We start from the raw sequence: 18360 nt of genomic DNA on the forward strand, positions 1-18360 counted from the left end.
AATTATCTGGGAATAACTTGTAATTTAAAATTCATAGGTAACGAAGTGCATAATCCCACTGTAAATATAAAAGAAAAGATGAATAACTGGAGTGGAATACGTTTTTTGTCTCCACCTTGAAATAATCCAATAGTCCAAGGTGGGTGTCAAAGCTAGAAGGCTTCTTTTAGATGATGTTGATCTAAGAGAAGAGGAATAAGGGTTCAGAGAGGAAGTGTGGGGAGATGCTGGAGGCTGAAGGAAGGAGTGAGAACTGGCCAGCCAGCAGAGAGGCGCTGGGTGCTGGGAGGTCTGGTGTCCTCTCCCAGGGGCCAAACCCTGAGGAAGCAGAGTTCTGGAAGCAGAGCTCTCCTCTCAGTCCTGATAGAACCACTGGGTCAGGAACACAGGAGACAGGAACACAGAGCCGGCTCCTCCCTGACCCTCCGTGTTACTCCCCCATTGTACCCGTCAGAGAATAGTTGGTGCTTACGAAATCTATGTTTCACAAATAGCTAAAAAGTTCTGGAACATAGAAATGAAGTGTTTCTCAAACTTGAAAGGAAGTAAAGCTTTAGAATTTTCAGTTTCCATCATAAGTGGAGATGGCCTGGGTTCTATCTGGTTATTTACCTCCTCGTATGCACGGTGTCTGCCATGTGAGATTGCTCATTTCATGGTCATGGAGGCAGAGCATCACTTTCTCATTCCCTCCTGCTTCATTACTTGTTCCTACTGTTCCCACATAGGAAACAAACTCCTATTATAACCCTAAATGCTATCTATGTAGCATCTCCTACAAAAGTTCAAGTAGTAATTCTCTAGACTACTCAGGTGGCTTTCTCTACACCAACATTGAAGAAGCCCATAAGGATACTACAAAATTACTCCACTCAGGACAGCATCAAAAAGAACAAGACGTTTAGGAGTGAACTTAACCAAATGGCCAAAAGCCTTGGAATCGGAAAGCTACAAAAGATTACTGAACATATTAAGCAGACTTACATATATGGGAAGACAGCACGTCCATAAGATGGATGACTTAATATTGTGAAGATATAACCAACACCATCCAAATCCATCTCCACATTCAGTGATGTCTCGCCAAGTGTTTACTGCCCCCAGTGTAATCCAAAGAGGTGTACTGCTCACCCCCTCTGGTTCTTTGTTTGGAAAGATGTTGGATAAATGTCTGTTCTTTGGACTGAGATGTTAAACACCCAACCCTCATGAATTCCATGGAGTGCTGAACAAAAAATCTTGGTTAGGGTCCAATGCAAGTAGAGCAACATGTCATTACTACTCCAACATTTTCAGTGAAAGAGAAGTGGAGAACCCCTCAGAAGGGAAGAGGGCTCCATTTATATTAACGTTTTGTTTATGCCAGTACTCATACTGAATAAAATTATAAAACTGATATATTAAGTATATCAGAGTGTCAAATTTATAAGCATTTGTCAGGCTAAAGTTCAAGGGAAATTTGAACCCAGAAAAGTTATCAGGAACAGAAGACACATTTCTCTGACAGCATTCTATCCTCATGGCAAAGACAAGCATCAGAAGTCCTTGCGGTGTGGGTTGAAGGGACCTAGCAGGAGAATCTAAACCCACAACACAATGGTCAAACTGGAAGGCAAGTCCAAGTAGAATTATTTTGAGGCGTGAACCACCTTGGAACTCTAAGAACTTTAAGTCTTTCATTAGGTTCAAGATGACACTAGACTGGTTATGACCCCAGGCACCTCGAAGAGGCAAACTCTGATGTCAGGTAATACCTGGTAGCATTAACACTGTGCAATCGATACACCATGTATTTAACCACATGGAGGTCATTAGTGACCCGGAAAAAATACAACCAATCCTAAAAAAGCACAGAGGGCACCTCTTCATCCCTCTGCACTCGTCAATGGCACCATTCTAGATCCCATTGCAAAAGTCTGGACACCATTCCAGGGGTGTTGGGAGGTGTCAGAAGGACTAGACCACTTAATGTCTAAGCCCAGCAGGTGGCACTATGGGAACTGTCCTGTTTGGACAGGCTTCTGGAGCTGACCAACTAGGGAACCACTCTAATAATTCTCGCACACTCGTCAGGTAGTGTCCTCATGACAGTGTGACCCTGCAGGGACCCACATGAGCCCTCAGCTCTGACTCCCTGACTCCCATGTTTCATCCTCCAACCCCAAGGAGTCAATGCCCAGGTGGTGTTCAGGTAAGGACAGGTAATCCCACACCTGGAGAAGTTTGCATAATGAAAAAATCACCTGCAATATTCTCTGGTTCTAGAGCAAGGGACCCCTGGGGAGGGGAGGATGGGAATTCCAGCAACATGTCCTCAGCCAGCAGAACTTGGGGCTTCCTTGACTGTCCTGATTTCTTTCTTTACCTCCTCTCACAGACAGGGAGTTAGCCTTAGGGCTGAAGAGAAAAGATGCTGGGTTGGCAGGTAGGGGAGCAACCTCCCCTGAAAGTATTCGCGTGGCTTTCTTTCCATCATCTGTGCATGGCTGGTCATCACCCCCATTCTTTCTCACCTTGTAGCCTCCAGCTTTCCTTCAAGGGCCTCTGTCAGACTGTGCTACTTTGTCATCCAGGGCATCTGGGTCCTTGATAGGGGCAAAAAGAAATATATATATATATATATATATATATATATATATATAATATTTATTATAAATAAATATTACATATTACAAAATTATGTATAATATATAAGCAACATATAAACACATTTTAAATATGTGTAATATGTTATGTTGAATTATTACATGTGTAACTGTATTATATAACTATTAAATATAGGTATCTTATATAAAACACTACAGATTGCATATACACATTATATGTATGTTCCATGTTGCAATTTACATATCATATATTATAATTTATATATTTAAGTAATAGAACTTAGAGAGAGAGGGAGAGGAAAATGAAGTTGCTGTCTCGGAACTAAGCTGAGTTCTTTCCACCCAGAGTGAAATTTAGAGACTGCCAGGTGTGTGGTCTCACAGAGGAAACTGGATTTGCAGCAAAATAATGAGATCATGAGGAATAACTTGCAAAGCCTTGAGTCTCAGAGCAGGAGTGAGCGGGTTCTTTTTATTTAGTCATCGGGATCGATATTCAGAAAGGGGACTTTGTCACTCTGCGAAAGGTGGCCATCGTGTCGCACGGGCACACTTAGAAAACAGGACCGTACCTGCATCCTAGGTTATGTCCGTGCAGCTTGCGCTCCTCCTCGTGTGGAGACTGACATTATAACGAAGCAGAAGTAACCGTCCCGCAAGGGGAAGGGGCCAGGGGCCTGCTCCCAGAGCCAGTATAAACTGGAGGAGGTTTGGGCTCCTGACCTGGGGAAAGGAATGCAGGGCCTTGCTTCCTCTGACACAGCGCTGGGAGTTTGCCCTCTGCTGTGTTGTCTCTGATGTGGTGAAGCACTTTCCTGGCCTGGTGGAGATTGTTAACCTTTGTATTCCCTTTGTTCCCTTAAAAACCCTTAATTACTGATGTGTTGTTGCATTTATTTGTAATTCTGACTCATGTTAAAAGCCACTAGGGGTTAGGTGGATCTTTCTGTCCCTTCCAACTTCGTGAGGGACTCCAGGGACCTGGGTTCTTCTCCCACATCCAGTTTTCCAATCCTTCCTGAAACACAGGCCTTCCCAGCAGGGAAGGATTTTCTGACTTGGGGTGCCTTAAGAATATCTGAGAGTTTCTTGGGTTGGCTCAGGGCTCCCTTCAAGGTCAGGGATCCCGGCTGATTAGTGTGACTCCCCAGTTTATTATGATAAATAAAGAATAAATTCATTAGTTTTCAAACTGCTACGATTTCAGTTGCTATTTCTAAGCAATATGATATTCGTCAATTATTTCTATATTTCATGGTGACTTATGGAAGCTGACATTGTATTTTTCAGATGTGTCAATTACTCTTTTTGATTCTTCCTTTTGTCTTAAGTTTTAGATACTCCTTATATTTTACATTTGGTGCATATACAATTGTATCCTTTTTTTTCCCAGTGTATCAAGGATTCCTTTGATAAATAGACACAAATCGATTGGGTAGGAACCTTTGGGTAATATAAGTTGGGCTGTCAAATACAGAGAAGGAGAAAGGCAAACAGCAACCATGCACATCATATGAAACAGACAGTGTACCACAACTCTGAAATGAATAAAAATCATATTTTATTTTACACTGTGATGAGCACTGATCTTACACTTGCGGAAATTACTTTAATGTGGGTTGAATGAAAGAATGAATGAATGAATTGAATGAATGAATGAACGAATGAATGGTGCAGACTAAGCCCTCAGTCAAGGAGTTACAGTAACACCCCCATCCTTCCTATGGGGGAGGAAAGGCATCCTTCAGCCCTGGTCGTCTGTGATGTTTCCACACCTATCTAAATCATGGTTGCCATGTGACGCGGGGACAGCAGACCCCTCACCTGCCCTCCCACCTGACCTCACCTGTGTCAGTCAGGGCATCTCTGTCTCTCTGGGCATCACCCTCCTTCCACAAGACCCTCTGGAACATCCCTCCATCTCCCATAGCTGAGGGTCCACTCTGTCACTTCCCTGTGTCCCACCCGGGGACATGTGTCATTCCCCCTTCCCTGTTTCCTCTGTTGTCATCTTTGTCCAGCTGACCCCCAGTGACATCTTCCAGGTCTCCTTGTCCCAAGTTCTGTCCTAGGATTTGCTGTGGAGCTAACTCTCTAATGAGTGGCATTGACCAGAGGCACAGCTGGGATTAAAGGTCTGAGACAAATGGAGGAAATGGCAGGGATCCCAGCAGTGTCCCTGTGGAGAATGAAATTCTCATTAAAAATAAGGAAATACACAAGAGGATGTCCATGCCCAGTTCTCACAGGAGAAGGAAGGAAAGCAGGAAGGAGGAAGACTTCTCTAATCAATGGTTCGCTCAGATTTTGTCTATCCTTCCAGATCCTTTTCCCTGAGGTCATATTCCTGACCTGCAGCTCCCTCTCCAGTGACCTCATCCCCTCCTTTCCCAAGACCACCATGCAGTCCATGCTTCTGTGACCCAGGACCCCCGGACTGGCCTTGGCTGTCACTGATAGACCTCTAGGCCTGGGGACAGGAAGGCGAGGGAAGGAGCTGAGGAGTAGCGGCTTTGGGTCTCAGCCCCTGTATCTACCAGCTTAAGAAGAATGGATAAATTCACATTTGTTAAAAGAGTTTTTCCCTCCATGGGGCCCAGAGCACCCCGGGTGACCTCTCCTCTCCCTCCCTTTCTCCACACTACCCAGCCACAGGGGTCTCAGGCACACACCATGTTCTCCTGAGATATCTTGGGGTGCAGGCTAAACCTTCCTAAGGACCCTGTATTGCATGAGCATTTATGGCAGCCTTTGCCTGGGAGGAGCTGGACCCTCCGCTGTGACCACCAGCCATAATGACACCTGCCCATTGTCCTATACCCATTTCATTAATTGTCAGACCCTTGCATTCTGACTCTCCTGAAGTTTCAAATAACTTGCATACACACTGACTGTACCTGTCAGTGGCTTCTGGATCTGAATGACTTCTTCCCAGTTTCTTATGCAACGTATCAGAACTCTCAGGGAAATTAAAAACAGAAAAGGCAACAAAATAACGATGATAACACAGACACTTTGTCTGGTCAGCCACGTGTAAATATCAGAGCCTATTGAGCTGGCTTTTGTTCTCTTCACAAAGGCACATCAAATTAGTTTTCAGAGTGCAGGCACCATCCTGGCTGGTGGACAGTCCTCCACAATATGTACTCTGTATCTCCCGGGGTCAGAGCCGAGGCCCTCCCTTCCCTCCAGGCTCCTGTGCTCAGGGCTGACTGAGTCGCTGTGTGTTTCCGCTGGCCTGGCGCACTGGCTGGGTACCTGCCCTTCAGGTGTGATGTCAGGAGATGGCGATTAGCCCTGGGAGGAGCTTTGAGTGTCAGGTTAGCAAACCTCCCAGTGGGGCTTGTGAGGGTGAAGAGGAAGTGCCACCATTGCTCCAAAATGCTGAGCCTGCTCTAGGGAAGGTGGGTGAAGTAGATCCCTCAGATGTGAGTTTCCCACAGCTGCCACCACCAGGGCCCAATGGGCATCCCTGTGGCTGGCGTCCCGAGCCCTCAAGGCACTGACTGCGTCCTATTCTCCTCTCCTCATCAGTGATCCCAGTAGTAGGAAGGCGGTGGGGTACCAGGAGCAGGATCTCCCCCATGTGTGCACAAAGGAAGTCAACCCCATGGGTCTTTCCAGGAGGAAGTCCTGTCATTAGAGACAGCTTGGACGAATCTGCAGGACATTGCCCTACGTGAAATAAGCCCAGCGGAGAAAATAAATACTGTGCCATCTCCTTTACGTGTGGAATCTGCAGGAAGAAAACAAATTTTTTAATTGCTGTAACTTGTTAGTGCTGGGGTGAGTTACAATAGGGGAGCACATATAAGGGTGGCAAGGGTATTTGTTTGACTATAGCTTCTTAAATATAATTTTGATTTTCAACTTTTAGTTAATAATTACGAAAATACACGTAACGGTAAATTTACTAGTTTAATCATTCTCAGAGACGCTAAGTGTATTTGCAGTGTTATGTAACCGTCACAACTATCCATTTCTAGGACCTTTTCATCATTCCCCAAAGTAACAGTGCACCAGCAGGGGAACGGGTAACCTGGAATGGCAGCGGAACCAGGGCTCAGGACCCCGTGCCAACGCAGGAAGCAGCAGAGAAAAGAGGGCAGCTCCTGCAGCGGCTCTTGGCAGGTGTGCCCTGACCCAGGTGAAAGCGTCCTTTGGGCTGCGTTTCTTAGCCCAGATTGACCATGTGGATGCACGCTGCCCACCATGGCATGAGTATCAATGTGTCCCATTGCACGGGGTCCGGCATTTCCAGCTGTCTCTCCCAAAATGTGTCAGGAAACACCAGTGAGAACCTGAGGATCTCATTTGGGGCATCTGCGGTATGATTCACGCACATTCCTGGCTGAATCCCCTTCAAAATCCACGTTAGCTCTCTTCCAGAGACCGTGCAAAGTCCTTGTTTTCAGCCTACATCCTCCCTGGTGGTCAAGGGGAACTTGCATTTATTTCTGGTCTCTTTTTTTCCTGTGGCATCTATCTATGTGTCTCATTCTACACCAGTACCACACTGTTTTCATGACTACAAAATTTGAAAGCAGAAAGTATGATGACTCCAGCTTTGTTCTTTGTGGGAGATGCAGGAGAGAAGCCTCCAAGGAAAAGACTTCAAAAGGGAAGGGCTGGAGAAGGTGCAAGGCTTTAGGACATGTTTACACAGCTGAACGTGTCCAAGGTGGATCCTCCTTCACATCTGACCCTTCCTAGTGATACAGAAACCGGTTAACTGGAAATTCAACCTTGAAAAGCTAGACCGTTAGGTTGAGTAACACACTTGCTTAGCTGACTTTATGTACATAGTCTTTAGCAATTATCCTAATAAAAAGAAGCTTCATTCTAGAGTTGGGGCCTCATCCCGACTCGAGTATGAGGACCTTCGCTTAACGGCATTTCTTTTGCGGACTCATCTTTTGTGACTCTGGCCATACACCCTGCAACAGTTCGTTCTCAAGATTGCTTTGGCCCCTGGAGTCTTTTCTGACTCAATACAAACTTCAGGACTTTTTTCTATTTCTGTGAAAAAATGTCATTGGACTTTTCATAGAAATTGTATTTAATCTATAGATTGATTTGGGTAGCATGGACATTTTAAAGTTACTTTTGCTGTGAAAAGCACCGGATTTAGGAATTACCTGGAGGTTATGAGTGAGGTATAAGGATGTGTCTAAGATGACACCCATGCCTGGGGGTAAGAATCTGGGTGGATAATGATGGTCCAAAATAAAATGGAGATATATGTTTTAGCCATAAGTTAAAGAAAGTGATATGTGTATATTTTTTTCTTTTTTTATTCACTGATTTATTTTTTAATTTAAAAATATTGACTGAGCACCAGCTAAGTATCAACAAGCTCCACATACTGTGCTATAAGGAACAAACAGAATTGTGAGGTCATGGACATCTGCTGGGTTTTCATCTAACTCACTATGAAAGACAGTGATCAGATGTTTTATGTGAAGTTCAGAGAGAAACAGTAAGCATTTGTAGGAATAGGACATACAGTTCTATGTTAAGTGAGAGTGGTTGGCTAGAAGTGTGTATATATGTATATCCATATCTAATATTTCATGTAAGTAATTTGTGTTTCATATGTATGACCACACACACACACACACACACACACACACATATATATACTTAAATATATATATATATATATATATATATATATATATATACTTAAATCATACATACACACACACAAGGTCATGGCACAGGGTTATAGGGAATGAACTGCAAGAGTGGGAAATGTCTTGAGTTGAGAGAGAGATTGGCTTTCCCCTCAGGCTTCCCACATAGATGCTGTGGAGGGGCGTATGTGCCCTCTGCCCTTGTGCTCAGGTCACATTCTCCCTGATAGTCTGTGGGGGTCTAAGCTCAAAACCCAGGCCTGGGGCCCTACGTTGTGCCCTCTGCTCTGTGCTCACTGCAGCCCAGGAGAGGCCTCCCAGCCCCAACTCACATCCAGCTTTCCCCAAATTCAGTTCCGGCACCCCAGGGGATGGAATGACTTGCATGAAGGGTTCCACTCTGCTGTCCCAGGAGGGGAGCGAGAGGTTTGTGCAGGTGTCTCACTTGTGTGCTCAGAAGCAGAACCTGGTGCCTATCCTCCATGGCATGGACCCCTCTTCACTTATTTGCAAACCACCCTTGTATGGATGCCATGCTAACTGATCTGGATGATTCCCATTTTAATAAGAGGCTGTCTAAATAAACATAATTTATTTTTCTTCAGCGCTCTGTGAAGTAATCACAGATTTCATTTTTTTAATTTTTATTTTCCAGTATCTGTTATCCCCTTGTCATTTTTAAACTGTGTATACTTTTGAAGATTCCATTTTTGTTCAAAACTTTAGCCAGTGACTCTTCCATTCTGTTATGAAAATTATTATGTGATTATTAGACAATTTTTCTAGTTTTTGTATCATACATTTTTGCTTTCCTTGTGGTAGGGAGGTGGGCTGTTTCTCTTTTCTCTTCTTTCTTATCCCTCGTGGCTGGCAGGTGCTTACTGTCTCCTTCCCCCTCTTTTCCCATCACTGAGGTGTTTCCAGAGCTGCTCTCCCAACTTTCTTGCCCATCTGCTCACAACAGTGCATCTGAGACCTCCTATCTCCCTCCTGCTCGCCCTGAATGCCCATCCTGTGGTCAGGGTCAGGTCTCCCCGCACTCTGTCCTGTGTCTTCACACTCAGGGGACTTTCTCTTCTGAGGGTGGTTCAGGCCGCTGCTAACTTTCTCCTTCTCTCTTCACAGATGTTTCTGGAACTGACTTCTCTTTCCACTAAAGCTCATGACTTGTGGTGTGAGCGTGCGAGCAAGGCCACCAGGGTCCCTGCATTTACTTTTGCATTTGCATTTACTTCCTCATTTATTTCACTTCCATGTTGTGTGAAGATGATGCACGGTCTGTCTCATGTGTTAAAAGAGTGTGAGTCTTGTGTAGTTTCTTCTGCCTTCTTAATTATGCAGGTGTTTTTAAGAGCTGTCATGGATATTTCACCTCAGCTATCCGGAAATTCTCATGAAAATTTTGTTTAAATGTGAAAAAATCCTATCAAAAGGGAACCTCCTTTAAAGAATACTTCTTAAATTAATTACTGTTTTTATTTTTTACTGGATTCTAACATTGATATAAGGAGTAAAAACGATCAAATATATTTAGTTTATATGTATTGGCAATTTCTTATTAATACATTCATTAAATGTGACTAAAACCACAGGTAGAGTAGGGAGAATAAGCCGGTTTTCTTGTTAAGGGATGAAATGTATCAGGTCCAAGTGTCACAGAACCAGCATGAGTTCACTCCTTGGTGAGTCACAGGGGGAGAGGCTGCACTAGATGTCACACAAAGGAATCTTGATCTGCAGCCAATAAGGAGATCAGGGGAGTAACTTCCAAAGCTGTGACTCCCTGAGTGGAGGGGAGTGGGTTCCTTCGATTCAGGGTTAGGATGGAGACCCAGAAGAGGGAGTTTTGTCATCCCACGTAAGGCGGCACCAGGTTGTGCAGGGGTCCTGAGAGCACGGGCCTGTGTGTGTATCCTGTGAGGTGTTAGCTGAAGCTTGTGCTCCTCCGAGAGCGGAGATTGAACATCATCCTGAGGCGGAGGCCCCTGGAGGACACGCCGGGGTCCATCTGAGCAGGTGGAGTTGGTGGAGGATGTAACTGGTCTAGGCTGCCAAGCCCGTCCTGCTGTTTGCCTCTGAAACAGAAGGTTGACTTTCCTGTGAAAAAAGAAGGGGTGTCAGTGCAGGTCCTGCTGGGGACAGTTCTAACCTCATTAACCCTTTGGGGCGCGGTTTGAACCCTGCAAAAACAACTCAAGAATGTGCTTTAGGTCAGCTTTACTTTTGAAACAACACTGGGTGTTACACCACTGAGTTTTTGTCTCTGATGTGGTCAGACTGTTTCCTGACCTCGTAGAGACTTAGTTTTCGCATTCCCTTTGTTTCCTTAAAATCTTCTATGACCAGGTTGTTGTATTTATTTGTTCCAACGCTTCCTGGAAGGTTCTGCAAGATGTGTACTGGGCAAGTAGGGCCTGCAGGGTATGGATTCCAGAAAACAGCTGGGGGCTGAAATTATTGCTTTTGGGTCAGGAAAGCTGTCTCCTCTTTTTCTGTCTTTGTATTTCTTTTGTTTGGGTTTTGTTCTAGGGACCTCCAAACTTTCTGCTTATAGAAAGCTCAAGGTATTTAGATGAAAAATATTGCACTGATAAGAAAATTCAGTGAAGTCATCAGAAATATAAATTAAAGTGTCTATTAATTATTTCAATAATCTTTAAATAATGATACTTTTTCATAAGTTAAAAATAATGAAGGGATGGGGCTCCTAGGTGGCTCAGTCAGTTATTAAACATTCGACTTTGGCTCAGGTCATGATCTCATCATTCCCAAGTTTGAACCCTGCCTTGGGCTCTGTGCTGACAGCTCAGCACCTCTCTACCTCTCTATGCCCCTCCCCCACTTGCACTCTGTCTCTCTGTCTGTATCTGTTTGTCTCTCTCTCTCAAAAATAAATAAACATTAAAACCTTTTTAAAAATTTTTTTAATGTTTATTTGTTTTTGACAGAGAGAGAGAGAGAGAGAGAGAGAGAGAATGAGCAGGCGAGGGGCAGAGAGAGAGGGAGACACAGAATCCAAAGCAGGCTCCAGGCTCTGAGCTGTCAGCACAGAGCCCGACACGGGGCTCGAACTCACAGAACATGAGATCATGACCTGAGCTGAGGTCGGACCTCAACCGACTGAGCCACCCAGGCGCCCCAATAAACATTAACATTTTTAAAAAAATAATGAAGGGATGCCTGGGTCACTCATCTGTTAAGTGACTGACTGCTTATTTCATCTTAGGTTAGGATCACAGTCGTGAGATCGAGCCCCAGGTCAGCCTGTTGCCAGGCATGGAGCCTGCTTGAGATGCTCCCTCTCCTTCTCCCTCTGCCCTTCCCCTGCAGTCGCTCTCTCTCTCTCCATTCCTCTCTCTCAAAAAAAATAATAATGAAAATGATTTTAATGTTATTACGAACAAAATAAAAGTGCTAATGTTACTGGACAAAGAACCAGTTCCAAAGTCGGGTTCTGCTATAGTCACTGAAAAATCAGTGCTGGAGAGACGAGTGATGGTGAGAAAGGAAGCTGGCAACCTGGGAAGACTATGGACAGATGTCTCAAAACCCATCTTTCTTGTCCAGGTGAAGCCAGAGGGTTCACCACGGGAAGGTGTCAAAATGGTAGGGGCTCTGTGCAGGAGAAGCAGGTGCCCAGACCATAAACCATATGAAGACATGACTCTGCACACACTTACTGACATCTGCTGTTTGACTTATCCTCTGGGAACGTTTGGTCCTTCACTCCTCAGGCCAGTGGTCTGCAAATCTGAAGGAAAGTAGGATAGTTCTGCTATAGGCCAAAAAACTTTGGTCAGCAAATGAAGAATGAATAAGCTTGAAGCAAGTTTTATTTTAAGAATAGTGGGAGTGCTGGGGTGCATGGGTGGCTCGGTTAAGCGTCTGGCTCTTTATTTCGGCTCGGGTCATGATCTCATGGTTTGTGATCTCATGGTTTTCACATTGGGCTCTGTTCTGACAGGGTGGAGCCTGCTTGGGATTCTCTCTCTCCCTCTCTCTGCCCCTCCCCCGCCTCTGAAAATAAATGTAAAAAATTGTTTTTAAATCTTAAAAAAAGACCAGTGGGAGCGCTATTACAGTAAGAGCAAATATCCTGAGATGTGTGCAATCTGTATATTACGCGGAATTGTAAAACTCCCTGAAGAATGTGAAAGCACGTTTGAAAAAAGTGGTGAACATATTGTTGTCTTTAAGAAGAAAACAAAATATAAGCATTGTAACAGTTCACAGGTGAGCTCCTGCAACTATCTTCTAGCTTCTGTTTCCAATTTGGGGTCTGGATGGGAGATACATTCTAACTTCAAGGAAATTGAGAAAAGTCTGACTATGTACTGTGGACGGGGAAAGACGTAACAATGGATTACAGAGAGGGATGGGAGAAATGGAGGATCACAGAGTGGCTGAGCTAGGGTGTCCCTAGAGGGAGTCTCATAAATTCAGAGCGAGAACAGTCAGCACAGCCACGTGCACCTGCAGCCACAGGCAGCTGGGGAGGAAGTGGCATAGTGGGTTCTGTGGGGGCTGTTCGCGAGGCAGGCAAGACTAATGTCGGTGGTTACAAAGAATACATTATGATGATAAGGATGATCCGTGATTTTAAAGTAAGTGAGGAGGAACAGGGAGTCTAAGGAAATGAAAAAAAGCAAGCAGGGTATTTCCCAGTACAGTGAATCGGGGCCCAGGTTGTTGGAGATAACAGGCCATGGGGGTCCTCATCCAGCAGTGGAAGAAGAATCTGTAATAAAGGCAAGGGTCCATTGATACACTTTATTTATATACGGTGTTCTTTTTATATCAGTCCTAATGTGCAGAGCAATTTTAAAATAGGCTTAAAGGTAATAGATACATCACTGCATCAGAAGAAAACTACGAATTGCCAAGAAAATACCAATAAGTACATTAAAACCCAGAGTAGGGTGCAAGGGCAGAAAATACTTTCCCCACCAGTATTGTATTTTCATGTACAGACCGATGTTAGAGGCCAGGGCCTGTCCCCTGGGATTGAGGGAACCTATCAGGAGACCCTCACAAAACAACAGCTGCAACACATTTGGCACAACAGTAACATGTAAGAGAATCTGTAAGGGAAACCCATGCCAGCTGTAATGATGGGTGAACTTATAGTTCAGTCTGGGTCATTACATGCTTAATGTCTGTTTTTAGATAATCCTAGATTGTTAATCACCCAAGGCACCTGCCAGAAGCCAACTCACTGCCAGATTATGTGAAATATCTGTAGAGGTGACAAGTAGACGGGAGGAATGAGACCTGAACACCTTGGTTCTGTCCTGAATCCCTTGTATCTTAACAAAATCTCCCGTTTGGCAGCTGGTTTCCGGCATGTGTGGGCTCAGGGCATGTGTTCCTCAGGCCTCCAGATGGAATCCTCACAAGGACTTTTTCTACCAATGCTGGTAGTCGCTCCAGAGCAAAGTTTCTTTCCTTTTCCCCAAGTTATTAGAAGCACTGGCATATTTGGCCAACTTCAAAGGCAATGACTATGAGAGAAGATCACAGAGGGTTCAGGAGCATTGTAGCAGATGGAGAGCACCTGGCCCATGACTCATATGTAGTATGAGCTGACTGACTGGAAAATCTGATACTCAGTGTCTATACTATAAGAGAAGATGTGTACCATTTCTCCAGAGTAATGACAAAAATAACATCTAATAGTGAAAACCAATAAACCAGAAACAGAATTTATTTCAGATCAATTGTCAAACTTCTGTACAGTTGAGCAGTACAAAATAAATGCACAAATAAATGTGTATGAGAAAGGAAAGAAAGAAAAAAGGATGGAAGGAAGTAGGGAAGAAGGGAGGGAGGAAGGACGGAAGGAAGGAAGGAAGGAAGGAAGGAAGGAAAAAAGGAAGGAAGGAAGGAAGGAAGGAAGGAAGGAAGGAAGGAAGGAAGGAAAGAAAGAAGGAAGGAAGGAAGGAACCATACAATGAACTTTTCCAACAAACAAGGTACAGGAAAACAAACAACCTGAATAGAAAATAAGTCAAAAATGGGGCGCCTGGGTGGCGCAGTCGGTTAAGCGTCCGACTTCAGCCAGGTCACGATCTCGCGGTCCGTGAGTTCGAGCCCCGCGTCAGGCTCTGGGCTGATGGCTCGGAGCCTGGAGCCTGTTTCCGATTCTGTGTCTCCCTCTCTCTCTGCCCCTCCCCCGTTCATGCTCTGTCTCTCTCTGTCTCAAAAATAAAAAAAAAACAAACAAACAAACAAAAAAAAAAACTTTGAAAATAAGTCAAAAACATTACCAGACACTTTGCACAAGATGATATTACCAAGGTCACCTGGACCCGGAAGTTCCCATCAAAGAACTCACATATGAGTGGTAGAGAGGTGGAGATAAGGGGGACTGTGTCCCTGAGGTCACAAGCCTTGTAGCTCTGGGTTGGAATAAAAAAGTTCGCTGTAAAGGTTCCCCCTCCCTGCCTGAGGGTGTCACTAAGGGAGTGACAGCCCAGCCCTGAGAGCAGAGGGAGATTATATGTCACCTTCTTACGGGCCTTGGCCTTGTGAGAGCAGCACTGAGACTGCTTTCCCAGAATCAATGTACCAAACAGTATCAGCTGCAGATTGGAGCCCAGAGATGGTTGGGGACTGTGCTGCCCATGGGGACAGAGACTCAACCTGGGATGCTTGGTCATTGGCCTTGTTCCAGGAGAGCCCTCCTGCCCCCACACCACAGCCATCCCACAGTCCCTTGTGTCCCCAGGTGTCCACTGTGATGACTTTCAGTGGAAAAGGCTAAAGCCTAGAACATAAGCGACAAGAGGAGAATGTTTCTCTGGAGGATCTACTGTCCAGATAGTTCTTGGGAAACAGATTCTGGGGCATAAGAAAAATGATTCTATATTCTGAAGTTTGCAGGAAGTCTCTGGAAGAGAATCACACCTCCTGAGAGGCTGAGGGAGCCCTGCTGTCATCTAGTTTTTAATAGATCAACTTTTATCACAACCAATTTTTTGTGACAATTATGACAACCAAGGTGTCAAGGTGACCAGGCAGGAGGCAGGGGGGGAGAGATAGCACCCCCTTCTGTCCAGGGTGAAGGTGAGTGGGAGGGTTTTTGGAATAGGAAAGAAACTGCATTTTCTCTTTCCCTTTCCCTGCTCATTTCTTCACTTCCTTATACCCCTTGTCCCTCCTCACTTACATCAAGTCATGGGTCACCATTATCCCCATACTCCATCCCTCATCACCCACCAAGGATTAGTCTCCTCACCTCACTAGCCCCCTCCTCACGCCCACGGAATCCACCAGGATGCTTCTTCTCCCCCTAAATCTGCCAGCTGACTGTGGCTGCAGGTGCACACGCCACGCTGACGGCTCCCACTATGGATTTATGAAACTCCCTCCAGGGTGTCCCTAGTTCAGACACTCCATGACCCTTCACTTCCCACATTCTCTCCGTAACTCATTGGTATGTCTTGCCCTGTCTTCAATACATAGTCAGATTGCCCTCAACTTCCTTGAAGTTAGAAAGTATCTTCTATCCAGACTCCAAACTAAAACATAGAAGATAGAAATGAGATCACCAGCTAAAAAGGTTAACATGTTTATGGTTAGTTTTCTTATTGAAGACAAAAGTAAACATTCGCCAGTTTTTTCAAATGTGCTTTCATATACTTCAGGGAATTTTACAATTTCCTTTAAAATACAAATTGCATGGGGCGCCTGGGTGGCGCAGTCGGTTAAGCGTCCGACTTCAGCCAGGTCACGATCTCGCGGTCCGTGAGTTCGAGCCCCGCGTCAGGCTCTGGGCTGATGGCTCGGAGCCTGGAGCCTGTTTCCGATTCTGTGTCTCCCTCTCTCTCTGCCCCTCCCCCGTTCATGCTCTGTCTCTCTCTGTCCCAAAAATAAATAAAAAACGTTGAAAAAAAAATTTAAAAAAAAAAAAAAATACAAATTGCACACATCTCAACATGTTTATTCAGCACTTTAACTTTTTTTGGTAATCTTATTAGGACTATTTTCATTATTTTCAACTTATGAAAAACTAAATGAATATAGAAAAAAATAGTACACATAAAAAAGAGAACAGAAGAATTAACTTAAAAGAAGTCCAAATGTGAACAGTAATTGTTTAAATAATTAAAGACATGAGTAAAAAAAAATGAGGGATTTAAAAAAGTAAAACTCTTATTTAAAATTTTATTAAAATAATACGTTTTATTTTACATACTTCTGATGATTTTACTGAATTGTTTTTTTCAGTAAAATATTTTTAAATTTAAATGCCCTGAGCCTTTTATATAACATATTTCATTTCTCAAATAAAAACCTTATTCTTTCTTATTACACTTTACTGCTGTTTTTAGTTACATTCTTTTTGTATTCGTAAGAAGTTGAAGAGAAATATGAAGTGTATTGGTCATAGCACTTAGCTCTGATAACTTTTCCTTTTATGTCAATGTTAGATATTAGATAAAGTATGAAATAAAATAATTTATTTTTTACATCTGCATCAACCATTTTAGGAGGTATTCTTTTGTTATTATTTTTTATATTAAAAATATGGAAAATTCTGGTGCTCAGGTAATATCCAACAAAGAAATTGGAAATACCCATGACAGCTGTTAAAAACATACCAACAATTGGGGCGCCTGGGTGGCGCAGTCGGTTAAGCGTCCGACTTCAGCCAGGTCACGATCTCACGGTCCGTGAGTTCGAGCCCCGCGTCAGGCTCTGGGCTGATGGCTCAGAGCCTGGAGCCTGTTTCCGTTCTGTGTCTCCCTCTCTCTCTGTCCCTCCCCCGTTCATGCTCTGTCTCTCTCTGTTCCAAAAATAAATAAAAGTTGAAAAAAAAATTAAAAAAAAAAAAAACCAACAATTAAGAAGACAGAGGAAACTACACAAAATTCACACCTTCCGTAAAGCATGAGATGGACCGAGTTGCAACTTCGCACAACCCGGAAGTGAAAATCAGCAAATAAATAAGCGCTCAGACTGGAAACCCTGGCGGCTTTACTCCCGTGCTCACACTACAAGTCAGGAGCATCAGTGGGAAGAAAAGTGAGTTCCAGAAAAAGCTGTAGGAGACAGAAAGGGAAGGCGACTAGTGGCCTGAACCAGCATGAGAGGAGAAAGTCCCTTGAATGTGAAGACACAGGCCGGCATGTGGGGAGACCTGAGCCGTGACCACGGGACATGCATCCAGGAAGAGCAAGAGGGAGACAGGAGGTCTCAGTTGCAGAGCTGTGGGCACAGAGGGTGAGAAAGTCAGGAAGGGACTCTGGAAACACCTCAGTCAAGGGAAATGAGGGGCAAGAACATTTGGCATCCACCAGGCACGAGGGAATAGGAACCAGGGAAAGGAGACACAGCCTGCATCCTCTCCAAGGGTAAAGCAAAAATGCATGACACCAAAACCAGAAAAACAGTCTCATTAACACACAGTATTATTTTTCATAACAGAATACACAACTACTGGCTAAATTGTTGAACAAAAAGAAGTATGTACAAATATATAACATAAATCATGGAAGGGGTGAATTGATATTGGAAGATAAAAATTGAAAAAGAATGAAATCCTTAATTATTGTATAAACCACTAAGGAAAAGTAAGTGATTACTGTTTTGACAGCCGATGCCATTAAAACTGGAACCATACAGATAGATCGGCATGGTCGCTGCACAAGAGTGACAAGCAACCAAGTGAAGCAATCCATATATTTACAGATGGTGGTGTTGATGTTCCCGCAACAATGCACACATTCTTAATGCCAGTGAGTGAAGTGCTTACAGTGGCACCTGTTCTGTGATTCAGCACCTGTGAAATGTGCGCAAGAGGGAAGTCACTGCAGACAGGAAGGAACCGGTGGTGACAAAGGGGTGAGTGCAGAGAGGGGCAATGGCGTGACTGCTAGTGGGTCAGCGCTTTTTCCGCAGGTGATGGAAATGTTGTCGATTCGATCATGATGATGTTTGCACAACTCCGTAAATATACTACAGACTGCTGGGTTGTATACTTGAATGAGTGAACTCGGTGACATGCAAATTATCTCACTAGATTTGTTTTATTTTTAGGAAAAAGAACTTGAGGTGAGAGGCAGGGTGAGTCAAGCCCGGGTGGTGGTGTGTGTAAAGGCTGGAGGAAACACCTG

At 44.2% G+C, this 18360-nt stretch overlaps 1 non-coding gene and 1 gene segment (V, D, J or C); both read left to right on the forward strand.

Moving 5' to 3' along the window:
* The window catches only part of LOC131489666 (immunoglobulin lambda variable 1-40-like), a 169582-nt gene that overhangs the window by 76126 nt on the left and 75096 nt on the right, over positions 1-18360 (forward strand).
* Positions 17828-17931, forward strand: LOC131490654 (U6 spliceosomal RNA). The gene has a single exon (XR_009251168.1). It is a non-coding gene; the product is annotated as a U6 spliceosomal RNA (small nuclear RNA).

This window comes from Neofelis nebulosa, chromosome 11 (assembly GCF_028018385.1).
Source record: "Neofelis nebulosa isolate mNeoNeb1 chromosome 11, mNeoNeb1.pri, whole genome shotgun sequence".
Lineage (NCBI taxonomy): Eukaryota > Metazoa > Chordata > Mammalia > Carnivora > Felidae > Neofelis > Neofelis nebulosa.